Here is a 6,805-nt window from a genome sequence, read left to right as displayed (position 1 = left end):
ACTGTGGATGGCAATCTGATTGTACCCCGAGTATCCTTCAAAGAAACAATAAAATGCATACCCTGCTAAACGTTCTAGCATCTGATCAATGAAGGGCAAAGGGAAATGATCCTTCCTTGTTGCCTCGTTGAGCTTCCGGTAGTCCACACAAACTCGCCATCCTATTATGGTTCTTATGGGGACCAACTCATATTTCTCATTGAGAACCACTGTGGTTCCTCCTTTCTTTGGCACAACATGAACAGGGCTCGTCCAGATACTATCAGAGATGGGATAAATGATTCCTGCATCCAACAGCTTGATCACCTCTTTTCGCACAACCTCCTTTATGTGGGGGTTCAGTCTGCGCTGTTGCTGGACAGACAGCTTATGATCTTTCTCCATCAGAATTCTACGAACACAGACTGTCGGACTAATACCCTTGATATTATCAATTTTCCACGCAATAGCATCCCTATTTCTTCTCAATACCTCCATGAGTTGAGCTCTCTGATCATGGGTTAGCTTTGAAGATATAATCACCGGGCTTCCACTAGGTGGTTCAAGGAATGCATACTCTAGGTGTGATGGTAAAGGTTTTAGTTCAGGTTTAGACAATGGCACATTGGGTATTTCAGGTGGTTCTTGATGAGTAGGAACAGTGGGATCTAGAGGAGGTGTGGGCAAGTTGGTTTCAATGGAACACCCTGTTCCATCACATAAGTTCACTTCTTCTCCCAAGAGAGCCTCTAGAGTGTCATGTCCCTGTTCCTGCAAAGTAGAAAGACTTTGGAAATCATTTAAGAAACAGCATGTGTCATCACTAGTGTTAGCTCGTCTCATAGCCTCATTCATTTTGAAAATGATTTCTTCCCCATTAACTTGCAAAAATAATCGTCCCTCTCCTACATCAATCAATGCCTTACCCGTTGCTAAGAATGGTCTACCCAAGATAATAGAAACATGCAGGTCCTCATCTATATCCATTATGATGAAATCAACAGGCAGTATGAATTTTCCTACTTTGACCAACACATCTTCCACTACTCCCCTAGGGTAACATACCAACCGGTCAGCCAACTGAATGGACATTCTGGTTGGTTGTGGTTCTCCTAGTCCTAGTTTAGCATACACAGAATATAGCATAAGGTTTATGCTAGCTCCTAGGTCACACAATGCATTTTCAATATTTAAATTGCCAATTGAACAGGGAATAGAAAAACTCCCTGGATCCTTCAGCTTTTTCGGAAGCTGCTGCTTGTTCTGGAGTATTGAAGAACAGTCCATGTTTAGTTGGATCATCGATATGTGGGCATCTGAGCAAGTGCTTCCACGAAGGGAATGTTAATATGCAACTTCCTCAAGGTGTCCAGCACTTTCGAATTTTTCTCTTCAAGCTTCTTGTTTATCAGCCTAGACGGATAAGGTACAAGTGGCATATAGGGCGGAGGTGGTTTGTACCTCTTTCCTTGTTCCTCCTGGTCCTGATCTGTTGGGGTTTAGTGTCCTATAGACAATTGTTCTAGGATACAAACTTAATGTAAATGAATTGTTCTTTATATCATTTGTTTAATGAGATATATGTTTTGTAACTATATAAAGGCAATCCCTTTTTTAAGCACTAAATAAAGTCTAATAAAAGGAAATCCGTAAGTTTGTTTAAAGTGATTATAAAGTGTTCATACAAGCATGAAGTGAGACAAAACTTTATAGTAAACTGATAAACTTAAAACCACCCCAAGTCAAGTGATATGTTTGGGATTGACATATCACTGTTGAGACTTGTATGTAACAATGTCTTCTGTCCGACAGAAAGCTGATCTCACGAGCTTCATATATACAGATATCTGGACAGTTACATAGATCCGAAGAAACGTTGTTCATTAGGATTGGGGATCCGATTTGAGATAACAGGATGGGTAGATTCATCCTTGTCACCTGTTCATCTCATTGGTATTAATAGGTATAACTAATCCTCAGACTCAAAGGAATGTTAATTGGTCATCCTGAATTACTGAATGTGAGACTTTGATTCTGCTGTCCCACGATCCTTAACAGAGATGACTCTGGGGTGTGAACGGCAAAGGTTGGGTGTCACAGGTGGTAATGTCAGGGTAGTTATACATTGGATTGAGCAGACTCGACTCTAAATCCTTGCAAGGTGATAGCTTAAGACTTGAAATGCAGATTTCACTTAACCTATCTATTTGAGTTGACTCGGCCTGTACAAGTAAAACGAACGTCTCGCTATATGTGACTTGACATCATCCATAGTCATAAGATTCAGTTCAAGGATGTAGTTGTTAAAGGATCGAATTATACTGTAACTAATACGGAAAGGTTAACGACGGAATCAACCTGTCTTCTTAACGGACTCTGGGGGAATGATTACAGACTTGCCAATAACATACTCAGTACATCATTCCGTTATGCAAAGATTAAATATAATTCTTGAAGAAATTAATTTAATAGTTGCATACGGCCAGAAGTAGTAAGAACCTAATGGATCACACATAAGACTTGGAACCAAAAGAGAGATGGATGTTATTAATTGATGGAAGCCCAATTGAGCCCAGTAAGACCCATTTAATTTAAGGGGGCCGAAATTTATATATAATTAGTAATTAATTATTTTGATTTTATTAATCCTAATTTGATTAGGAATATGAATTAAATTAATTAAGAGATAATTAAGTTAGGAGTTTTAATTAGATTAATATACTCCTATTATTATCCAATAAGGTTGTTTATTATTATCCTAGATATATTAGATATATAGTGAGATAATAATTAGGAATTCTATTCCGAATGGAATTCCTATTAAGTAACCTATTCCTATCTAACTAGGGTTTAGATACAAGTGATTATATATACCCCCCTACTACATAGAATTTCGACTAAGCCTATATACTCCCCTTTGTGAATTTTGATTTTTGCAAGAGAGAGAGAGAAAAGAATTCGACTCCCCTAGTTCGTGGACAAGAATTCATACGGCTTCCATCGATCGATTAATTTCATCTATCTCCCTTTTTCTTTGATCTTGTGTTGATTAATTAGAGGCAATCTATTTTGGTTGCATCTCATACGGTTGATTCTAACTTAATCTTCTTGTGTTTTACTTTGTGCTAGGGAACTCGGATTAGAGTTGTGGGCACTTCATTAACAACGGTAGATTGTTCATCGTAAGGTATTTCTTCTTAACCCTCTTTATATGAAATAACGATTAACGGATCCTATGGTTATATGGAAGTAGGCTAAAATTTTTATATTTCCGCTGCTATACCTTAGCCTAATTTCCAACATGATCAACAGTCAATTCTACCCCGACGGGTTCTTCTTGACTGAGAACAGCTTGTTTCTTTTCTTCTTCAATAGTTCGAGGGGTACCTGCACACTCAGCATTTTCATCAGTGGGAAAAGGGGGTCGAGTTTTCTTCCAGATCTCAGAGTGATGGCCATGACATCTCCTTTGGGGTTTGGTTCGGTGTTGCTTGGCATTATTCCTTTTTCTGTTGACGAAGATGCAGCAAGTTGATGGACCTGTGTCTCCAGATTTTTAATTGACGCTTGTGTCTGCTTCATGAATTGCATCATCATGGTCTTCATGTCCGGTTCTATATCTTCCTTTGGTGGAACAGGTTGTTTGTAGTGTTGTTGAGGTTGTCTCTGGTACTGTCCTCCTTGTTGCTGCTGGTACCTTGGTTGTTCCTGATTTGGTTGCCCAGTCCATCCGAAGTTCGGATGATTTCTTATGGCTAGGTTGTAGGTATTCGAGTATGGGTTTGGTGGGTTCCTTTGATTATATCTAGCATAATCACATTGCTCCAGGACAGTTTATCTTGAAATGAGGTCCTCCACAAAAATCACAAACATCATTGAACGGTGGTTCGCTGTGAATGGATGATACATTAATCTTACTGAGTTGCTTTGTAAGCTGTTCTACCTGGGTGGTCAGTTTTGACACAACATCATCATTCCCCGCTCTTTTTCCTTCACTCCTAGCTAAGTGCCAGTTATAGCTCGTGCTTACGACTCTCTCAATAAGATTGTACAAGGCTTGTGGTTCAAGATCTTCGGGGTTACCATTTGCAATGGATTCAATCTGGATTTTATAAATGTTGGTGACTTCATTGTAAAAATTCTGCACTAGCATCTACATGGGGATGCCATGATTCGGTACCCTTCTTAATAATTCCTTGTACCTTTCCCATGCCTCGGCTAAGGATTCATCCTCCTCCTGCACAAAATGGGATACCTCATTTCTGAGTTTAATGGGCTGTCTAGGTGGAAAATATTTCATCAGAAAATCACTGGCCATTTCTTCCCAAGTGGTAATCGTCCCTGGCTGTAAGTTCTTTAACCAGTTTTTTGCTTTGTCCTTGAGAGAAAAAGGAAACAGCTTTAGCCTGATCACATCATCGAAAACTCCTCGGTTTGATCTGAACGTGTTGCACAGCGTAATGAACTCCTGGATATGCCCGTTTGGATCTACCGACTGGTATCCATTGAATTTCACTGCGGCCTACAACATTTGGATCATAGATGCTTTTATTTCAAACATGTTGTTTCCTTCGTTTGGCAACACAATGCACGATGAGTGTCCTTCCGTGGTTGGCCTGGAATAGTCTCTGATCCTCATAACTGGAGGGTTGTTGTTTTCTCCTTCCTCTTCCTGATTAGGTTGAACTGGTTGTTCTGGTGGTACTCTTCCAGCCATCCTTCTTTCTCTTTGTCGCTATCTTTGTCTTGCTCATCGAGCTCCCGCTCGGTTTCGTCTACACGTTCTCTCTAATTCGAGATCGATAGGAAAAACTGGTGGTCCAGCTTTGCGCATAAACAAATGGAGAACTCCTTCTGGCTACACTATTTAGCAAACAGATTAAAAACACCTTATTTCACAGAAATTTTCAGATAAACTTTGTTGCTTTCAATCCCCGGCAACGGCGCCAAAAACTTGTTGTCCTCTGAACAGACTCTAGCAAGTGCACTAGATACAAGTAATAAAGTGATAAGTTGAGTATCGTCTCCACAGGGATTGATGACCAAATTTTACCATAAGAACGTTGTAGAACAGGGTGTTCGTGGTGTGTGAATTCTTTATATTGAGAGATTTTGTGAATAAGTAACAAAGTCAAAGATTTAACTTATAAAAACGATTACTTGATAATGATAAAAAGGTAGAACAGGCTAGGCACAGTGGAACAGGTTACCTTAAGTCCCTAAACACCCTATTTATTCATGAATGATGCAAAGTGAAGTCAATGTCTCTGCTTTAATGCTCACTTAAGTCAACTCTCGTGTGTTCTTAAGATTCTAAGACTTACTACAACCATAAGCGTCCCTAAGGTTGGTTCTTTCTTGCATTACGATTGAAACAACATTTCAATAAAGAAAACCCTTGATACAACCTCCTAACATTCCTGCTTCGGGGTTGGATGTTTGATAAAAAAAATTCGGTGAAGATGAAAGCAGTTCCCTATCATTCATCTAGCACTAGCATACATGCATAAGTAATGGAATAGAAAGCTTCATCAAACACTTCATAAATTAACAACATTCATTCATAAATAGAAATTAGAGAACTTACATAACCGGCCCTAACTGGCCGAACCTATTCAAAATGACTACTCACTCATACTGTCGAGTGAATAGTCTGCTTCCATTCTACAGAGCTCCATCAATGGAGTCATCTTCCTTGAGAGCTCTTCTCTCTACCAAAACGTCTATTTAAGTTCAACAAAAGATGATCCCTTTTCCTTTCCCCTACTACGTCTATTTAAGGGAAAAATAAAAGGTCAACCCGGTACATAAAGTATCCGAGAAAAAATATTACAAAAACCAACCAAATTGTTCACAAATCCTAGAATGCTAGAAGTGGTTAAAATCCTTTTGACCCTTGAAAACTCAAGGGTCGAACTTTCATGTCATCATGCTACTTTTAAACTGCTCTTATCCGCCTTTCCTGCCTGTCGCTCCTGCTTTTTGCCCTGTCGCTATTCGTCATCAGAATTTGCAGCGTTAGACCGCTGGATCAAAGAAGGCTCAACTCCTCATGGTATGCGCGAAACAGGCTGCTTCCAGTCTGTTCGACTTAATCTTTCCTTATCTGCACAAAAGCACTTATAAGACCTTCTTTCTTGTATTTTAACCCTAAAAACACCCTTAATTCATTATAAATAACATGTTAAATTGTAGTCAAATTCATGCCTAACAATAATTCCACATATAATATTCCCATACTCAACCTTCTTGTTCTTTGAACGTGAGGCAGATATCAAACCTTCCATCAATATCTTCGATGAATTCACAGTATTTCCCTGAAATATATCTCCTAAAACATACAAATCCGTGTCATGGACTATACTACCAAAAACATGACCAAACAAACTGTAGCAGAGAAATTTATGGAGATACCGTATGGAGTTTGAATTAAATGATTTGTTGAAGTCCAGAATCCTGTCAACATCCTCCAAATGTCTCTTGATGTCATATCTCTACCAGGATGGTGTTGGGATGTATGCCATGATGGAAATCCAAACTATTCACGCAATTCGGGAGAACCGAATGTAAATTCTTTTCCATTATTACGGAAACTGATCCGAACTCACTGCTTGTCAACGAAACGAACGGTTGAAAAGCATTCCACTACCCAATTTCCAATAATCGGGAATCGCATGGATGAAAACTTTGCCCATCCTAAGTTGTTAAGGTATCTTCGCTAATACCGAGTTCATCATTTAAGAACTCGTCCATGTACATCATGCCACAAAACATGACGTAGCGGAAGTGCAGATAACATCTTCCCTCGTCTTCATTGAAAATGGGG

General features: G+C 39.3%; 1 non-coding gene across 1 annotated transcript; it reads left to right on the top strand.

Annotated features, from left to right (window-relative positions):
• The first annotated feature begins 4,142 nt into the window (after positions 1–4,142).
• Positions 4,143–4,249, top strand: LOC136224993 (small nucleolar RNA R71). Its single transcript, XR_010686734.1, has one exon. It is a non-coding gene; the product is annotated as a small nucleolar RNA R71 (small nucleolar RNA).
• Positions 4,250–6,805: the final 2,556 nt, after the last annotated feature.

Source organism: Euphorbia lathyris, chromosome 3 (genome assembly GCF_963576675.1).
Source record: "Euphorbia lathyris chromosome 3, ddEupLath1.1, whole genome shotgun sequence".
Classification (NCBI taxonomy): Eukaryota; Viridiplantae; Streptophyta; class Magnoliopsida; order Malpighiales; family Euphorbiaceae; genus Euphorbia; species Euphorbia lathyris.
The sequence above is the reverse complement of the archived record's forward strand: the minus strand, read 5'-3'. Positions and strand labels throughout refer to the sequence as shown.